General features: G+C 51.0%; 1 long non-coding RNA gene across 1 annotated transcript in view; it reads right to left on the minus strand.

The window, feature by feature from the left end:
• The window catches only part of LOC144827264 (uncharacterized), a 363,221-nt gene extending 343,178 nt beyond the window's left edge, over positions 1-20,043 (minus strand). Inside the window, exon 1 of the long non-coding RNA XR_013610105.1 lies at positions 19,740-20,043. This is a non-coding gene — a long non-coding RNA (uncharacterized LOC144827264). The remainder of the gene's footprint in view (positions 1-19,739) is intronic.
• Between the last annotated feature and the right edge of the window lie 772 nt (positions 20,044-20,815).

The raw sequence follows: 20,815 nt of genomic DNA on the forward strand, positions 1-20,815 counted from the left end.
TAGTTGACGGCAGTTTCCTTACCGCTGTGTCCCGCTGAAAACTATTGCCTTGTTAGCAACGTATGTACAAGTCGTCGCTACATGTCGATAGCTTCAAGGATGAGCGGTGAAAACTGCCGCTAACATTAGCTTGATGGCGGTAGGAATTCCGGCGTTAGCGGGTGAAAACCAACAAAAGGCCCATTAGCGGCAAAGAAACGCATGTTAGACAGCCCAATGTGAGTTTTTTTTGCCTCTATTGAAAAAAATAGCCTATCAGCCTCCAATAGAAAATAGGCAAAAAAAACAATGATATGCAGAATGGAGCAGCCAGGGCCAAGTGCAGAACAACAACCCCCTCAATCCACCCAACATCCAGGATGACCAGGTTGAGAGCCTGGATGCCTCGCAGGACCTGCGTCTGGCGCCTGGATGCCTCGTTGGACCTGCGTCTGGAGCCTGGATGCCTCGCTGGACCTGTGTCTGGAGCCTGGGTTCCTCACTGGACCTGCCCCTGGAGGCTGCATGCCTCACTGGCCTTGCGTCTGGAGCCTGAATGCCTCACTGGACCTGCGCATGGACCCTAGATGCCTCACTGGACCTGTGTCTGGAGCCTGGATGCCTCGCTGTACCTGGGTCTGGAGCCTGGATGCCTCAGTGGACCTGCACCTGGAGCCTGGATGCCTCGCTGGACCTACGTCTGAAGCCTTGATGCGTCGCTGGACCTGCATCTGGAGCCTGGATGCCTCACTGGATCTGCGTTTGAAGCCTGGAGTGGGATGTGGAGGAGCTGTGGAGTTGATGAGCCATGGCGGGAGACATTGAAGTGCAGCGATCCCCCGTATCTGGTGGTGAAGTGTGGCAGGTCGCATTGAGACACGTTGCTGACCTGTGTGAGAAGACCTCCTTGAGCCCCTTGGAGCTGTGAATGGTAGAGGCGCTTCTGCGCACCAACGTAGGGAGGTCTGCCTCACATACTACGGTCCACCATTACACCAGGGTGCACGGAGGGGATTACCAACGGTGGGCGGCACCTCTCTGCATCACTGGCCGGATGTTGTTGCGCTGGCTGGATGCTGTGAAGGTTAAGGCCCCTGAACTGCGCCAAGCATGGCGAGAGCTCTGCAACTTCATGCCTAAGAGGGTCCTTTTGCATCAACTGCATCTGGAGGTTCATCAGCAGAGTTGTCGGCGACTGCTGCCCCCAGGCTTGTGAAATCCCACCTGGCTGAGGCTCCTGCTGGCTGATTCACAGATTTGGAGAAAGTGCAGCAGATTGCGCAACGGTGTCAATAACCAGGTAAGGAGAAGGTGGGACGCATAGCGGAGGAGGCCCAAGGGTCGAGCCGCACAAGCCTAGCACCTGTAGGTGACACACTCCCAGTGGTGGCTCATCATCAACGGTGGAAGAGTGTCGACCCACTGCTTTCAAGCAGTGCAAGAAGAGGAGAAATCATCACATGATGATAACTTCAGGATGTAATCGTGCTATGTTTCCTTTGCGGGCAGGAGGGTGGGAAGGGTTGCTCCACTCACGGAGCAGGGCAGAGGCGGAGTGGCATGCCCACTCAAGTGCGCAATGACTGTTTGATTGACCCACTCAGGCCACCCAAAGCAGTCATGCGCACTGTCCTGTTCGCAAGGCAGGATGCATTACAGCCTGCATGAAGAACATGCCCTCCAAAGCCAATGAACAACCCCAATGTTGCATAGCAGCATTGTGATTGGCTTAGGGGAGGGAGCCAGGATGCCTACTTCTTGTTCCTGGAAGCAGACTCAGGAGAGCAGGAGCAACAAAGACATGGGACCCGGTCTCGAAGTAAGATTTCTCTCATTTAAATATTTACAACACCCTCTCACACACACACACACACACCGCATCCATGCCCCATCCAGTGCCCTTTCCGGCATTTCCCACCTCTCAGCTGTCCAGTCCCCCCGCAGCAGCTCAATGGCTGCCGCTGTGCGGCCATGCATAGCAGGCGTACCACTGGTGTGCAAAAGGTATATATAAAGTTATGCCGCAAACTATTACATTACATTCTGTCATACCTTGATTCCTTGTGATGCATCTTCTCCCTCGTTACCCATTCCCAGCTGCTCAGCCAGCATAAATGTGATGTGTATGTGGAATGTTGGAATGCCAGATGAGAAAGCGGAACGTTGGTGTGCCTGGTGGACTTGACAGAGTGACAGTCGGAAAGAGTGGGCGAGCAGCTCCTGGTGGGGTTCCTTTATTACCTAACTACCCACCCTTACATCCTGTAACTACTATGCTGCAACTATCCTGTAACCAGATAATAAACCTTCTACTTATGTTATACCTCATAGCTACTTCTGGACTTCTTATGATACAACCATGTATCATTGTCGACGATCTGGAGAAAAAAACCTGCATATTCATAAGGATACCTGAGGTGAAGATACTTCAACTATAAAGCTGGAAACTACTGAGAAAATTTGTGGTAAAACCTGAAGGAAAAGAACGCCCCGGCTAGCCCCACCAGTGTCCTTCATCATCTGGACAGCCTGCCAGGGCATTTCCCGTTCCTTACATGTATGGATGTTTTCATCAAAAAAAGAAAAGCGATACACAGTGTGCTTCAACGTTTGACACATACAATTGCATGGCTCTTGTAATCAAGATGCGCCTAATTTGGCCTGAGTTTTGAAAGGCACTCCAACACCTGCTATCATACCAACGTTCAGTTTACTGGAAACGTGAGTTATTTAATTTGAAATAATGCAGATTGTTGTGCAATGTTAGCAGGCATCGCTTACATGATTACGGTAACTGAGCGTGTGGTTTGCTATAAAAAGTTGTGTTTACTCCTCTGCATGGGAAGCTGGATGTTTCCATCTGGCCGTCAATTCCGACCTTGAAAGAAGAGTCAACCAAATGAGCCGTATAAGAGCGCTATTGTCTCAAAAAGAGGTCGCTCTTACATCTGCTAGAGAAACATTTGTCCTTCATGTAGCAAACAGCCGCACAGAAGTGCATGATTTATTAAATACAGACGTGCCCCTGCATTTTGGGGAGCTAATTCAGAGTATCTTTAATGCGTCCTTGACTACGGGGTTACCTTATTTTGTTAAAGTTAGAAGCAGTGGCCTTGTGACTTCTTTTCAAACTATATTTAGTGTCTTCTCTGCATTTTTTCATTTCTATGTTTTCCAGCATCTTTGGTGGATTCCCCTTAATACTCGCATTAGTTGCTGGTGTGCTTCTATTAAATTGTTTACTTAAATATGGATGCACATCCTGCAGCACACGAGAATATGTCCCGGCCTTTTGCTGCTCCGCAACCGAATGCTTAGTTATTACGGAGCGCTGCCTCTGAAATTCCCCTGTTACAGTTAGTTCAGCTAACTATAACTTGCTCGCCCGCAATCCACTGCTGATGACGTCACATATTACATCACTCATGACATGGTCAGTGACATCACTCATGACATCTCAAATGACATCACTGATGACAGCACTGATGACATCATCCTTGTGAAAGAGTGGCAGACCTCCTCTCACCCTAATATAACCTTTGATAAACTGATTGAAAAATAAAAAATAAAATGTTCAAAACAATGGAGATACCTATATCAGTTAGAAGAACCTATTCAGTAATTCCAAAATCTACATTCATATCTACTCATTCACCAACAGTTCTATATAGTCACTCATAATGTGTCGGTGTGTAACAGGATGTATAGGTATATGAGTACATATGATGAGTGAGTACATGTATGAGTGACTGTATAGGACTGTTGGTGAATGAGTGGATGTGTGTGTGTAGATCTTGGAATTACTGAATAGATTGTTGTGACTAGTATTGGTATGTCCATTGTTTTGAAAATGTTAATTTCTATTTTTGTGTGTGTGTATCAAATGTTATATTAGGGTGAGAGGAGGGCTGCCACTCTATCACAAGGATGATGCCATCAGTGATGTCATTTGAGATGCCATCAGTGAGTCATGAGTGATGTCACTGACCATGTCATGAGTGATGTAATATGTTACGTCATCAGCAGTGCAGTGCGGGGGCGCGAGTTATAGTTAGCTGAACTATCTATATTGGGGGAATTTCTATGGTTTTGTACGAGTGAAATGTCCAACTAACTATAACGTCCCTGAAACCTATGTTTTTTCAGTGAATTTCTCTGGTTTTTAAATGCTAATTTCTAACTATAACGTGCCTGAAACCTATGGTTTTTTCAGTGCATTTCAAAGGTTTTTTAAATGCTAATTTCTAACTATAAGATGCCTGAAACCTATGTTTTTTCAGTGAATTTCAAAGGTTTTTTAAATGCTAATTTCGAACTATAACGTGCCTGAAACCTATGTTTTTTTTAAGTGGATTTGTAACGTTTTTTTAAATGCTAGTTTCTAACTATGCCTGCAGAGGTAGGACATGTGTAGAAAGAAGAAAAAACGCACAGGAAGAAACAAAAGAAATGCAGAAAGAAGCAACAGAAGTCCACAAAGATGAAGAAAAGTACAGGAAGAAGCAAGACCTGCAGAAAGAACAAACAGAGGAGTAGAAAGAGGACTTGTTGCAAAATCATCCTGTGCCCCCAACTTTTTCAGACGGTGTAGGAAGGGGGAGTCTCTAGTTGGCGCAGTGCAGCACTGGCGACAAGCAGGGACTCTCTCTTCCCCGTCAGGGCTGAGGGTTACCTTCAAGACAACCTCTGCTTACCCTCTAGGTAGTGTGGCTTAAGCAGTCTTAGGCTAATCTCTGGGGCATATAGGGTTAAACATTTGCAACATTACACCATCACCACCAACCCACCACACAATGACACCAAACTGTATTTTGTAAAAATATATGTTCTTTATATAAATTTCAAGCAGGCTTGTAAATACAGTGGTCAAACTTTCAATAGCGGTTCCAGGTTACTTAGTTGGGTTGCCACAGTTCTTTCTAGCAATAGGTAATCTTAGCGTTTTCAAAACAGTTCTTTTCTTCCCCCAGTTCGATATGATCTGGGGCGGTCTTGGTTAATGTCCTCAGGAAGGCGGGGTACCTGCTGAAGCCTCAGAGCGCCTTCGGGGATCAGACTGGGCTCGACCGGCCCGGGCTCACGCTTCTAGCGGGAGCGGCGGCAGGTCAGGTCAGTTCCGCCTCTCTCTGCGAGCTGCACGGCTGTGTGCGGCTGGCGGGGGAGAGAGCGGGGGCCCTGGGAGCGCTCCACAAGCGGCTCCGAGAGCTGAGCGAGGCGGAGGGCGGTGCGAGCGAGGCTGGCAAGGGCTCGCACCGCGGGGCAGTTCAACAGTACCTTTTCTTGCTGAGCTAGTCCAGGCGCAGGTCGGCTCGGTGGTCCACGTCGCGGTGTCTTCCTCCCGGGGTTGGAGCGAGCGGCGGCTCGGCTCTGGCTCGGAGGTTGGCGTTGCGGCGCGGGCCGGGCCACAGGGACGAAGCGCCTCGAGATTTCCACAGAGGGGCACCCGCAGGGGGCGGCAATCCACAGAGCACACCACCAACAATCCAGGCGGCGTTCTTGTACCCCACGCAGCAGCTGTTTCTCGGACAGCGACGGCGCGTTCAGGGGCACAAGTCACGGAGGGGTGCAAGCAGGCACCGGGCACGACCTTTCTTTACGTTGCGAGCTGCGGCTCGGGGTCAGTCACGGTGCTCAGATCAGCTGGGCTAATCTTTGCGATGCTTCTGGGCCTGGCAAGCAGCAGTCACGGTGTTCAGAGCGGGGGCACACCCAGAGCGTTGCTGAAGAGTGCGATGGTCACAGCGCGCTCCGCTTTTCCTGGATAGGCGTGCAGAGGGAAAGCAGCGGTCCACAGTGGTTCCTCTGTCAGGGGGTAGCGCTCACTGTTCCTGGAGCGCTGATCAGGGGGCAAGTTCAACAGCAAGCCCTTGGAGATCTTTCAGCAGAGTTTGGCACAAAGTTCAAAATAAAAGTACAAAGTCTCTTGTAATCTTTTCTCTTCCTCTCCTTTGGCAGCAAGGCACCAGACACAGGCCAGAGTCAGCACACCTCCTTGTAGTCCTTCCAGGTCCTTCTCTTCGGGCAGAGTTTCTTCTGTAGCACAAACAGGATCTAATTTACAAGGAGCAGGGCTCCTTCTTTTATACCCAGTTTCTTTTGTTCTAGCAAGCCAGGGGGCCCTCTGCATAACTGCTCCAGTCTCTGAGTACTTGTTGTGGGTACTTCTGGCTTCTGCATTCAGTGTGAGGGCAGGCACATCAGCCGCTCCCCAGGGGGGCGGAGCCGGCATTGTGAAGGCAGGGGCAGCTTGAGCACCTTGTTGACAGGCTTCGGTCCTTCCTGGGCCAGGTGCAGGCTGAGTCATCAGTCGCTCCCCAGGAGGGCGGAGCCAGCATTGTGGAGGCAGGGGCACAGCCTGATGCATCATTCAGGGGAAACTCCCACCACCCACTAAGGGGTCATCCTGCTAATCACTACCTGTCAACTCCCAGCCCTGTCACTCACACACACCAGACAGTCAGGTCCACATCCAAGCAGAGGCGGGCTGAAATGGTTAGGCCAGCAAATGCTAACTTTCTAAAAGTAGCATTTGCAAACACAGGATATTAAAATAAACTTTACTAAAAGAAGTATTTTATCATTCTGAGTTCAGGCATACTAAACATTAATTTCTACCATGTTCCCTGAGCCTGCTGGGATTATAGAGTGTAATAATTCCAGCAGCCCAACTGGCCTAAAGGGAACTGGTAGCCTTACAATAGTGAAAAACGAATTTGGTAGTAATTCACTATTAGGACATGCCACACACATCAGGGCATGTCCTACCTTACACTTACAATGCACCCTGCCCTCAGGCCTACCATAGGGGTGACTAATATGAAGTTAAGGGAAGGTTTTAGGGGCTGGCAAGTGTGTGCACTTGCCCAGCCAGCGTGACAGTACCAGACTGCACGTAGGTTCTGCAATGGCAGACCCTAGACACATTTTAAGGCTGCTTCTGTGGGTGGCGCAACCAGCGCTGCAGGCCCACTAGCAGGGTTGGCCTTCACAAGCCCTTGCACTCCTGGTGCACTTTACTAGGGACTAACAGTAAATCCAATAAACCAATCATGGACATCAATCACAGGTACACTTTACAGTAGGGAGCACTTGCACTGCGGCACGGGTTGGCCGTGGCGCAGTGCCCTGAGTAGCAGACACCAGCAAAACATTTGAGGCACAACAGCAAAAAGTGGAAGGGAAACTCACGCCAAGGTGCCAGGTCTAACACGTGTCCCCTCCAGCTGAAATGTGGGGGGAACTACCCTTCCCCAGGGAGTTCCTCATCACTAAGGCAGAAAAATCTGGACAGACCATCAGCGTTGGCGTGATCTGTGCCAGGGCGGTGTTCCACCGTGAAGTCCATACCCTGTAGGGAGATGGACCACCTCAACAGTTTTGGGTTCTCACCCCTCATTTGCATCAACCATCTGAGGGGCCTGTGGTCTGTCTGAACCCGGAAGTGAGACCCAAACAAGTAGGGTCTTAGCTTCTTCAGTGCCCAGACCACAGCAAATGCTTCTCGCTCTATTGCACTCCACCTACTTTCCCGTGGAAGTAACCTCCTACTGATGAAGGCTACGGGTTGGTCCCAGCCCTCCTCAGTCATCTGTGAGAGAACAGCCCCTACACCATGCTCTGAAGCGTCTGTTTGCACTATGAATTCCTTGGAGAAATCAGGAGCCAGGAGCACGGGCGCCGTGCACATGGCAGTCTTCAGGGTGTCAAAAGCCTTCTGACAGGTGTCAGTCCAAATCACATTCCTGGGCTGCTTCTTAGAAGTCAGCTCTGTCAAGGGGGTCACAATAGTGCCATAGCCCTTGACAAACCTCCTGTAATACCCAGTGAGCCCCAGGAAGGCTCTCACTGCAGTCTGGGTCTTGGGGGGTTCCCAAGCCAGGATGGTCTCAATTTTGGGTTGCAAGGGTGCCACCTTGCCACTCCCCACTTGGTGTCCCAAGTACACCACTGAACCCTGCCCAATCTGGCACTTGCTTGCCTTGATTGTGAGGCCTGCCTTGCGCAGCGCCATCAACACTTCCCAGAGGTGTCGCAGGTGTTCTGGCCAGGTGCCACTGAACACGGCGATGTCATCCAGGTAGGCGGCACTGAACTCATCCAGCCCAACCAACACCTGGTTGACCAACCTCTGGAAGGTGGCAGGGGCATTCTTCATCCCAAATGGCATAACCCGGAACTGGAAATGCCCATCTGGTGTGGAGAATGCTGACCTCTCCTTTGCCCCATCGGTCAAGGCGATCTGCCAGTACCCAGACGTTAAATCAAACGTGCTGAGGAACCGGGCAGCCCCTAGCCGATCAATGAGCTCATCAGCTCTGGGGATAGGGTGCGCGTCAGTCTTGGTGACTGAATTGAGTCCTCTGTAGTCCACACAGAACCGGAGTTCAGGTGTGGCTCCCGGCGCAGCAGCCTTTGGGACCAAGACCACGGGGCTGGACCAAGGACTGCTGGAAGACTCAACCACCCTAAGAGCAAGCATCTTGGAGACCTCCTCCTTGATGCAGGCCCTGACCCTGTCAGTTACCCTGTAAGCCTTATGCTTCACAGGTAAGCTGTCTCCTGTGTCCACATCATGGACGCACCAATCTGTGACACTAGGAACCAGGGAGAACAGATCTGGAAACTGCCCCAGCAATTGGCGGCAGTCTTCCTGTTGCTCAGGGGTCAGGGTGGGTGAGAGGTTAACTCCATCCACTGACCCATCTTTCTCACAGGCCACTAAGAGGTCAGGAAGAGGCTCAGACTCCTCTTCCATTCCATCATCAGTGGCCAACAGCATGCCCACTTCGGACCTTTTCAAGTGGGGCTTGAGGCGGTTGACATGTAAGACCCTTAAAGGATTCCTGGGCGTCTTCATGTCCACCAAGTATGTCACTGAGCTCTTGCGCTCCACAACCTCAAATGGGCCTGTCCACTTATCCTGAAGTGCACAGGGTTCCACTGGGGCCAAGACATACACCTCTTGACCAGGCTGAAGCTCTACCAGAGTGGCATTCTGGTCGTACCACCGCTTCATCTCCTCCTGGCTAGCTTCCAGATTTGCCTCAGCAAGTTGTCTGAAGCGCCTGGTTTGGTTTCTGAAGGCCAGCATGTAGCTATATACATTCTGGGGAGGTTTCCTGGGAGATTGCTCCCAGCCTTCCTTTACCAAACTCAGTGGCCCTCTCACGGGGTGACCATACAGCAGCTCAAAGGGGCTGAACCCTAGAGACTTCTGTGGCACCTCGCGGTATGCAAAGAGCAGGCATGGTAAGAGGACGTCCCACTTACGCCTCATTGGACTTTCCAGGCCCATGATCATGCCCTTCAGGGTTCGGTTGAATCTTTCAACCAACCCATTTCCTTGGGGATGGTAAGGTGTGGTGAACTTGTAGGTTACACCACACTCTTGCCAAAGGGACTTCATATACTTGGATATAAAGTTGGTCCCCCTGTCGCTCACCACCTCTAGAGGGAATCCCACTCTGGAGAAAATTCCCATCAGTGCACGCCCCACCACGGGGGCCGTCACTGTCCTCAGAGGGATGGCTTCAGGGTACCGGGTGGCATGATCCACCAAGACCAGGATGAACCTGTTGCCCATGGCTGTCTTGGGGTCCAGAGGCCCAACAATGTCAATACCCACTCGTTGGAATGGCGTACTGACCACAGGGAAGGGTTGGAGGGGAGCCTTGTTCTTCCCTCCGCTCTTCCCACTTGCCTGGCAAGTTGGACAGGTCCTACAATGAGCATCTGAGCTCTTGTGCATTTGGGGCCAGTAGAAGTGGGTGACAAGCCTGTCATAGGTCTTGTCCATCCCCAAATGTCCTGCTAAAGGCACATCATGAGCCAGTCCCAGTAGGAAGGCTCTGAACTTCTGGGGTACCACCAGCACACTGGCTGACCCAGGTTCAGCAGCCTTAGGCTCTGAGTACAGGAGGTCATTCTCCCAGTACACATAATGTGTTTTGGCCTGAACACCATTGGCCTGGTCTGCAGCCTGCTGCCGCATACCCACGAGAGAAGGGCATTCTTTCTGCTCCCTGCAGAATTCCTCCCTGGAGGGGCCTCCTTCTTGCTGCCAATGGGTCAGCTCAGGCAGGTCCCCCAGTTCGGCAATCTGTTCCCCAGTAGGCTCCAGGGCATCCCCCTCAAGGTCTGCTTCCTCCTGGACCGTGGGAACTTCAGGGGCCAGTTTCCCGCGCACCCTGCGCCTTCTCCCTAAGGCCGGTTCCTGGGCCTCTCTCTCAGGCCCCAGGACCTCTTGATCACCCCTACTGGCTGCCATTGACCGGGTGGTCACGCACGCCCAGTCAGGTAGACCCACCATCTTCAGGTGAGTCGTTTTCTCCACCTTTTCCCAAGGGGAGTCCTCCAAGTCATTCCCTAGCAAACAGTCAACAGGCATGGCTTTCCTCACACAGACCTGCAGAGTACCAGAGACCCCCCCCCCACTCGAAGGGAACTTGAGCCATCGGACACTGACTCTCTGAATTGTCAGCGTTGACAACCCTACAGTAGGCATGGGGTACAACCTGCTCTTGAGACACCAGGTGATGCCTCACTGCAGTCACACTGGCTCCTGTGTCTCTAAGAGCCTCAGCTTTCTTACCATTGATGGTAACCACCTGCCCATATTTTTTAGTGTTAGAGGGCAGGTAGCTTGTAGGGACCATCTCACTGTCTCCTAGTGAGACTAGGGTCATCTGAACAGGATCTCCACCCCCCGGGACCATCACTTCTTCTCCTAAGTGAACACTGGTCACTTGTCGGGGCGGAGCACCAGTGGGTGCTGGTTTTCCAAACAGGCGACACTTGGGGTCACTGGCTATGTGCCCCGGGTCACCACATTTGTAACAATTGAAGGGCCCCTTTGGAACAGGTCTACCTGTCGGGGCCCCATTCTGCTTTGGGGGTGGGGGAGGCTGAGAACCTTTCTGTTGGTCCCCTTGGGGATTACTTTGGGGGCCTTTTTGGAACCCTTTCTGTTTTCCCTTGTCCCCCCCACTCTTCTGCTGGGGACCCTGCCCACCCTTGGCGGAGTCTCCCACTGGACCCTTGTGGACCCTGGTGCTGAGCCAGCGGTCCGCCTCCTCAGCAAGCTTCCTCGGGTTGGACAACTTGCTATCAATCAGGTGCTGGCGTAACTCAGGAAAACATTGTTCAGACAAGTGCTCCCATGCAATTAAATCAAAGAGACCCTGAAAATCATTCACTTTGTTACCCTTCACCCAACCATCCAGTGCTCTGCAAAAAAAAGTCACAAACTCCACATACGTATTCCCAGGCCGCTTATTACACCCCCTAAACTTCTGCCTATACATTTCAGAGGTAAGCCCATACCTGGTCATTAAAGCTTCTTTCATATGGGGATAGGATCTCTGGTCTTCAGTGGGCAAATCTAGCAGGGTGTCCCGCCCTTCGCTAAGGAACCTTCCCCATAACCCCGCTCCCCAATCCCTCTCAGGGACCCGGTGGGAAAGCATGGCTACCTCATATGCCCTAAACCACTGTCCTATGTCATCCCCCTTAAAGAACTCTTTAACTACATCTTTGGGGATGTGCACTCTTGACTCTACCTGCACCGGCATTGCGCTGCCACCAGAGGGAGGATGATCCAAGGTTTTCTCTTTTAGACTCATCTCCCTCATCTTCACATCATACTCCAACTGGAGTTTTCGCTCTTCCAGAGCCATCCTTTTGCTTTCAAGCTCCATTTGGCCCTTTAAATTCAATTCTGCCAGCTTTATCTCATGATCCCTGGTTGCCTGTCTGTCTGCCAGCTCCTCTGGCGACAGGCCTCTGCCAAAGCTAATGACGCTGTCTGGTTTTTCCAGACCCACAGGATCCACAGGTGCACCCTGATCCTCAGGTGCCTTCCTAGATTCCATCCAGGCCTTCAGGGCTTTGTAGAACTCAGGTTTGTTTTTGCACCCTGCGTGTGGAACTTTGAGTTTCCTGCAAAAAAAACTCAGTTGCTTCTTTGTGTAGTCATCCAGCTTTGATGCATCCCATTCTAGCTCCTGCGCACCAGAGGCTATGGACTCTCCTCCATCAATGCTGTTTGTGCCAGGCATGCTTGCAACACTTAGGGATCTTCTTCTTTAGCAGAATTTAAAAATCAAAAAGTCTGTGGCTAAGATACTGGACTGTAATCACTATGCAATGGTCAGTAGCTAAGGTAAAACACTGCAAATGTAAATTCGCGAATCCTCACCGCTGCGTCCAATGTAGGAAGGGGGAGTCTCTAGTTGGCGCAGTGCAGCACTGGCGACAAGCAGGGACTCTCTCTTCCCCGTCAGGGCTGAGGGTTACCTTCAAGACAACCTCTGCTTACCCTCTAGGTAGTGTGGCTTAAGCAGTCTTAGGCTAATCTCTGGGGCATATAGGGTTAAACATTTGCAACATTACACCATCACCACCAACCCACCACACAATGACACCAAACTGTATTTTGTAAAAATATATGTTCTTTATATAAATTTCAAGCAGGCTTGTAAATACAGTGGTCAAACTTTCAATAGCGGTTCCAGGTTACTTAGTTGGGTTGCCACAGTTCTTTCTAGCAATAGGTAATCTTAGCGTTTTCAAAACAGTTCTTTTCTTCCCCCAGTTCGATATGATCTGGGGCGGTCTTGGTTAATGTCCTCAGGAAGGCGGGGTACCTGCTGAAGCCTCAGAGCGCCTTCGGGGATCAGACTGGGCTCGACCGGCCCGGGCTCACGCTTCTAGCGGGAGCGGCGGCAGGTCAGGTCAGTTCCGCCTCTCTCTGCGAGCTGCACGGCTGTGTGCGGCTGGCGGGGGAGAGAGCGGGGGCCCTGGGAGCGCTCCACAAGTGGCTCCGAGAGCTGAGCGAGGCGGAGGGCGGTGCGAGCGAGGCTGGCAAGGGCTCGCACCGCGGGGCAGTTCAACAGTACCTTTTCTTGCTGAGCTAGTCCAGGCGCAGGTCGGCTCGGTGGTCCACGTCGCGGTGTCTTCCTCCCGGGGTTGGAGCGAGCGGCGGCTCGGCTCTGGCTCGGAGGTTGGCGTTGCGGCGCGGGCCGGGCCACAGGGACGAAGCGCCTCGAGATTTCCACAGAGGGGCACCCGCAGGGGGCGGCAATCCACAGAGCACACCACCAACAATCCAGGCGGCGTTCTTGTACCCCACGCAGCAGCTGTTTCTCGGACAGCGACGGCGCGTTCAGGGGCACAAGTCACGGAGGGGTGCAAGCAGGCACCGGGCACGACCTTTCTTTACGTTGCGAGCTGCGGCTCGGGGTCAGTCACGGTGCTCAGATCAGCTGGGCTAATCTTTGCGATGCTTCTGGGCCTGGCAAGCAGCAGTCACGGTGTTCAGAGCGGGGGCACACCCAGAGCGTTGCTGAAGAGCGCGATGGTCACAGCGCGCTCCGCTTTTCCTGGATAGGCGTGCAGAGGGAAAGCAGCGGTCCACAGTGGTTCCTCTGTCAGGGGGTAGCGCTCACTGTTCCTGGAGCGCTGGTCAGGGGGCAAGTTCAACAGCAAGCCCTTGGAGATCTTTCAGCAGAGTTTGGCACAAAGTTCAAAATAAAAGTACAAAGTCTCTTGTAATCTTTTCTCTTCCTCTCCTTTGGCAGCAAGGCACCAGACACAGGCCAGAGTCAGCACTCCTCCTTGTAGTCCTTCCAGGTCCTTCTCTTCGGGCAGAGTTTCTTCTGTAGCACAAACAGGATCTAATTTACAAGGAGCAGGGCTCCTTCTTTTATACCCAGTTTCTTTTGTTCTAGCAAGCCAGGGGGGCCTCTGCATAACTGCTCCAGTCTCTGAGTACTTGTTGTGGGTACTTCTGGCTTCTGCATTCAGTGTGAGGGCAGGCACATCAGCCGCTCCCCAGGGGGGCGGAGCCGGCATTGTGAAGGCAGGGGCAGCTTGAGCACCTTGTTGACAGGCTTCGGTCCTTCCTGGGCCAGGTGCAGGCTGAGTCATCAGTCGCTCCCCAGGAGGGCGGAGCCAGCATTGTGGAGGCAGGGGCACAGCCTGATGCATCATTCAGGGGAAACTCCCACCACCCACTAAGGGGTCATCCTGCTAATCACTACCTGTCAACTCCCAGCCCTGTCACTCACACACACCAGACAGTCAGGTCCACATCCAAGCAGAGGCGGGCTGAAATGGTTAGGCCAGCAAATGCTAACTTTCTAAAAGTAGCATTTGCAAACACAGGATATTAAAATAAACTTTACTAAAAGAAGTATTTTATCATTCTGAGTTCAGGCATACTAAACATTAATTTCTACCATGTTCCCTGAGCCTGCTGGGATTATAGAGTGTAATAATTCCAGCAGCCCAACTGGCCTAAAGGGAACTGGTAGCCTTACAATAGTGAAAAACGAATTTGGTAGTAATTCACTATTAGGACATGCCACACACATCAGGGCATGTCCTACCTTACACTTACAATGCACCCTGCCCTCAGGCCTACCATAGGGGTGACTAATATGAAGTTAAGGGAAGGTTTTAGGGGCTGGCAAGTGTGTGCACTTGCCCAGCCAGCGTGACAGTACCAGACTGCACGTAGGTTCTGCAATGGCAGACCCTAGACACATTTTAAGGCTGCTTCTGTGGGTGGCGCAACCAGCGCTGCAGGCCCACTAGCAGGGTTGGCCTTCACAAGCCCTTGCACTCCTGGTGCACTTTACTAGGGACTAACAGTAAATCCAATAAACCAATCATGGACATCAATCACAGGTACACTTTACAGTAGGGAGCACTTGCACTGCGGCACGGGTTGGCCGTGGCGCAGTGCCCTGAGTAGCAGACACCAGCAAAACATTTGAGGCACAACAGCAAAAAGTGGAAGGGAAACTCACGCCAAGGTGCCAGGTCTAACAGACGGGTACTGGTGGTAACTGACTCTGACTAACCAGGCCTAGAGCCAGTGCTATGCTAAAAGACTCTGTAAGGCCCTAGTACATAATAGGGCAGGAGGATTAAAACTACCTCTAAGTCAGAGGTGCACAAAGGCCCCGTCGCCTCCCTTCACCACTGTGCAAACGTGCCCCGTGGCATGTTTTAAGTTGGGGGATTAAGTCCCCTTGAATCCTGAGGATCCCTGGGGTCCAACTAGCCCATCAGGTACCTCCAGTAAGCGCTACAGAGCTACGTTGCGGAGAGGTGTAAAAAGCAACGTGGCCTGGACCACCTCTCAGCAACGCAGGTCTCTGGCACTTACTGGAGGTACCTGAAATGAAATTAAAATTTATAAAGCGCGATAGCTGCCCTGAGGCGTCCTAGCGCTAAGATGAGTGGTGCTTTCAGGTAAAACTGCTAAAAAGAGATTTTATTCAGATTTCTTTAAAAAGGAAGGTTTTTAGGTGTTTGCGGAATAGGAGTAGTTTGACTTAATCCTGGTGGGCTAGTTGGCCCCCAGGGGCCCTCAAGATTAAAGCGGACTTAATTCCCTAACTTAAAACACGCCACAGGACGTGTTTACACATATTTTTTCACCTCAGGCCCGCCCCCTCCCTTCACCACTGTACAAACGCGCCCCGTGGCGTGTTTTAAGTTGGGGGATTAAGTCCCCTTGAATCCTGAGGATCCCTGGGGTCCAACTAGCCCACCAGGTACCTCCAGTAAGCGCTACAGAGCTGCGGTGCGGAGAGGAGTTAAAAGCAACGTGGCCTGGACCACCTCTCAGCAACGCAGTTCTCTGGCACTTACTGGAGGTACCTGGTGGCCTAGTTGGCCCCGAGGGACCCCGAGTATTGAAAGGGAATGTATTCCCCATTGTAAAACGTGCCACAGGGCTCGTTTGCAGACTGTTGCTGTGAGGGGCGCGGCCTCCGCACGATCCCAGGGTTTTTTTTGTTCTTTTTTGTTTTTTTAGAAGGGGGGCTGTGTGGCCCCCTTCTTTTTACTTTTTTGGGCCCTGGGGAACCCATCCCCCAGGGCCTTACCCATATTTTTTTTTAAATGGACTGGATAGGGGGCCGGGTGGGCCCGCCTCGCGTGGCTAATTCCATCCCCGGGGACCCCATACCCCGGGGCATGGCCACCTAAATGTATTTTTTTTCTTATGGAGGAGGGCTGCGTGGCCCCCCTCCTGAAGCCTCTATTGTCCCTGGAGACCCCATCCACCACTTTTTTTATTTCATTTATTTTATAGCACTTTAGCACTACTTATCCCAAGGCAGGGTGTCAGAGTGCTTTACATCAGACAAACAGATTATACATTGACAATAAGTGTGTGTACATCAATATAAACGATACCTTACATAGGACAGTGAGAGTTACAAGGTGTAGGAACCGAAAGTCCCTCAAACCTCACTGTGTTATGTTAGAAGGATTACAAATTATGTACTGCAAGTAACAAAAGGATCTCTGTCTTAAAAGCAGTAACCCTCTTGCCCGTTTACATAAAATAAAAACTTTTCATCTGAGTGTTACATAATGTGCTTTGCAGCAGACATATTGACCCTCTATGCTACTTTGATTCAAAACTAGGACTAGGTAAAACACAGATCTCTCCAGCAAATACGTTATCCTCCAGAGTTATTATTGTTATTATTCCCTGCGATTTAGCTGCCGCACAAAGATCTCTGCAGCAGATGCCTGAACCCCATAAGATATTTTAAAATACAAACATTGCAACCAATTAAGCAGAACAGATTTACTTCTACATTTCGCCTTGTTGCCAATTTATTTGTGGCAGGCTTTACAAAAAAAAAAACGAAGGGGCATATGTACAAGGACTGGAGAAAACTACCGCTAACGCTAGTTGACGGCAGTTTCCTTACCGCTGTGTACCGCTGAAAACTATTGCCTTGTCAGCAACGTATGTACAAGTCGTCGCTACATGTCGATAGCTTCAAGAATGAGCGGTGAAAACTGCCGCTTACATTAGCTTGATGGCGGTAGGAATTCCGGCGTTAGCGGGTGAAAACCAACAAAAGGCCCATTAGCGGCAAAAAAACGCATGTTAGACAGCCCAACGTGAGTTTTTTTGCCTCTATTGAAAAAAATAGCCTATCTGCCTCCAATAGAAAATAGGCAAAAAAAACAATGATATGCAGAATGGAGCAGCCAGGGCCAAGTGCAGAACAACAACCCCCTCAATCCACCCAACATCCAGGATGACCAGGTTGAGAGCCTGGATGCCTCGCAGGACCTGTGTCTGGCGCCTGGATGCCTCGCTGGACCTGCGTCTGGAGCCTGGATGCCTCGCTGGACCTGTGTCTGGAGCCTGGATGCCTCGCTGGACCTGTGTCTGGAGCCTGGGTTCCTCACTGGACCTGCCCCTGGAGGCTGCATGCCTCACTGGCCTTGCGTCTGGAGCCTGAATGCCTCACTGGACCTGCGCATGGACCCTAGATGCCTCGCTGGACCTGTGTCTGGAGCCTGGATGCCTCGCTGTACCTGGGTCTGGAGCCTGGATGCCTCACTGGACCTGCACCTGGAGCCTGGATGCCTCGCTGGACCTACGTCTGGAGCCTTGATGCGTCACTGGACCTGCATCAGGAGCCTGGATGCCTCACTGGACCTGCGTTTGAAGCCTGGAGTGGGATGTGGAGGAGCTGTGGAGTCGATGAGCCATGGCGGTAGACATTGAAGTGCAGCGATCCCCCGTATCTGGTGGTGAAGTGTGGCAGGTCGCATTGAGACACGTTGCTGACGTGTGTGAGAAGACCTCCTTGAGCCCCTTGGAGCTGTGAATGGTAGAGGTGCTCCTGCGCACCAACGTAGGGAGGTCTGCCTCACATACTACGGTTCACCATTACACCAGGGTGCACGGAGGGGATTACCAACGGTGGGCGGCACCTCTCTGCATCACTGGCCGGATGTTGTTGCGGTGGCTGGATGCTGTGAAGGTTAAGGCCCCTGAACTGCGCCGAGCATGGCGGGAGCTCTGCAACTTCATGCCTAAGAGGGTCCTTTTGCATCAACTGCATCTGGAGGTTCATCAGCAGACTTGTCGGCGACTGCTGCCCCCAGGCTTATGAAATCCCACCTGGCTGAGGCTCCTGCTGGCTGATTCACAAATTTGGAGAAAGTGCAGCAGATTGCGCAACGGTGTCAATAACCAGGTAAGGAGAAGGTGGGACGCATAGCGGAGGAGGCCCAAGGGTCGAGCCGCACAAGCCTAGCACCCGTAGGTGACACACTCCCAGTGGTGGCTCATCATCAACGGTGGAAGAGCGTCGACCCACTGCTTTCAAGCAGTGCCAGAAGAGGAGAAATCATCACATGATGATAACTTCAGGATGTAATCGTGCTATGTTTCCTTTGCGGGCAGGAGGGTGGGAAGGGCTGCTCCACTCACGGAGCAGGGCAGAGGCGGAGTGGCATGCCCACTCAAGTGCGCAATGACTGTTTGGTTGACCCACTCAGGCCACCCAAAGCAGTCATGCACACTGTCCTGTTCGCAAGGCAGGATGCATTACAGCCTGCAAGAAGAACATGCCCTCCAAAGCCAATGAACAACCCCATTGTTGCATAGCAGCATTGTGATTGGCTTAGGGGAGGGAGCCAGGATGCCTACTTCTTGTTCCTGGAAGCAGACTCAGGAGAGCAGGAGCAACGAAGACATGGGACCCGGCCTCGAAGTAAGATTTCTCTCATTTAAATATTTACAACACCCTCTCACACACACACACACACCCGCATCCATGCCCCATCCAGTGCCCTTTCTGGCATTTCCCACCTCTCAGCTGTCCAGTCCCCCCCCGCAGCAGCTCAATGGCTGCCGCTGTGCGGCCATGCATAGCAGGCGTACCAGTGGTGTGCAAAAGATATATATAAAGTTATGCCGCATACTATTACATTACATTCTGTTATACCTTGATTCCTTGTGATGCATCTTGTCCCTCGTTACCCATTCCCAGCTGCTCAGCCAGCATAAATGTGATGTGTATGTGGAATGTTGGAATGCCAGATGAGAAAGCGGAACGTTGGTGTGCCTGGTGGACTTGACAGAGTGACAGTCAGAGAGAGTGGGCGAGCAGCTCCTGGTGGGGTTCCTTTATTACCTAACTACCCACCCTTACATCCTGTAACTACTATGCTGCAACTATCCTGTAACCAGATAATAAACCTTCTACTTATGTTATACCTCATAGCTACTTCTGGACTTCTTATGATACAACCATGTATCATTGTCGACGATCTGGAGAAAAAAACCTGCATATTCATAAGGATACCTGAGGTGAAGATACTTCAACTATAAAGCTGGAAACTACTGAGAAAATTTGTGGTAAAATCTGAAGGAAAAGAACGCCCCTGCTAGCCCCACCAGTGTCCTTCCCCATCTGGACAGCCTGCCAGGGCATTTCACGTTCCTTACATGTATGGATGTTTTCATCAAAAAAAGAAAACCGCTACACAGTGTGCTTCAACGTTTGACAGCCTTCAGAAATATGATCCAGTGGTCTGATGTCAATCTACAAACTATCCCCTCTGAAACCTGCTGCCATCCAACTGTCTTTGGGAGATATCTTTCACCTTTATTCAAGCAGTGACATGCAGCGACTGTCATGACTGGCTTTAACCCATCATTTATATTTCATTTCAAGATGTACGCACAATGACTGGTTGGGCTTGGATGTTTGCTGCTTCAACCCACCACCACCCCAGAGTCATAAAAAAATCAACACTCGTAAACTGGTACTATTATTTAATTGAGGAGCCAGTGGTGTTGTTCACGTTTGCTATGAGTACTTTCTCAATTTGTAGTATGCCTGTGTGTGTGTCTTTCCCCTGGCAGTTTAACCGCTTCCACATATTCAAAAGATGCCTCGAGCACCCACAGAGCCGTGCACACTTACCTTTCTCCTGCTGCGTTACGAGACCTTCCTCCACTCCACTGTGACATCTGGGAAATCTTCTTGGTGCTGTTAGGCGTATTTTGTGCACTGTGATGCCAGGAGCCTTCCGGCGTGGTGTCACCAGTGCCTGTTGCCATCTTGTGTTTTACGCGCTCCATCGAGTCAGATGCACCTTCCAGCATAGTACACTCCACGCCATCCACCTTTCTTTATCGTTGCATTTCTTGAACGCTGTGCTCATCTATCATCTAGACATGCTTCAGTTTCTCCGTCAAGCTTTACGGCGTTTTCTTCTAGGCCTGCATACCCCTGTGCCCTTGCGCTGTGCCCTTGTGGTGGCATTCTGGTATTGGACTGCGCTTTGCTATCAGCGTGAATTCCTGGCACTGGACGTGTGGAAGCAAGACAGCGCAGCCCTATCAACGGACCTACTGAAATGGCGCAACAATTTGTTGGGCAATCTCACAACTATTTCAATGATTGGACCATGTGGCTGTCAATTGCATATGGGTATTGGAGTGAATCATTCATTTGTTTCTGATCCAGGACTGAGAAACCGTGTAATGTTACTTTCCATCCTTGGTGATGCTTATGTTTTATTTAAATGTCCCATGTTACATCTTTCAATAAGATACTCAGTGGAATGTGTTTTACCCAAGAAGTGTGCAAAAAGTTGTGTTTTACTCAGAGTGTGCAAAGGGTCGTTGTCATGATGAATATGCATATTGCTAGTTCGTTGCTATGTTCAATAACCACTGTTGATAGTATCCTGTTGTTTGGAAGAGTGTTTTACAGAATAGTTCTTACTTACTTCTTGATGATGCACATCGTGTTTTGTGTGCAGAGGGTCGTGTACCCTATATTTTTGTTGGAAGTGTGCAAAGGGTTGTGTACCCTATACTATTGTTTGAAATGTGTGAAGGGTCATGTACCCTATATTTAGTTTGAAGTGTGCGAAGGGTCGTGTACCCTATATATGAGTTTGTAATGTGCGAAGGGCCGCCTACCCTATACTATTGTTTGAAGTGTAGTACTTCCTATACAATTGATGTGTGTGAGGGGTTGTGTACCCTATA

The sequence above is a fragment of the Lissotriton helveticus genome, chromosome 4_1 (genome assembly GCF_964261635.1).
Source record: "Lissotriton helveticus chromosome 4_1, aLisHel1.1, whole genome shotgun sequence".
NCBI lineage: Eukaryota > Metazoa > Chordata > Amphibia > Caudata > Salamandridae > Lissotriton > Lissotriton helveticus.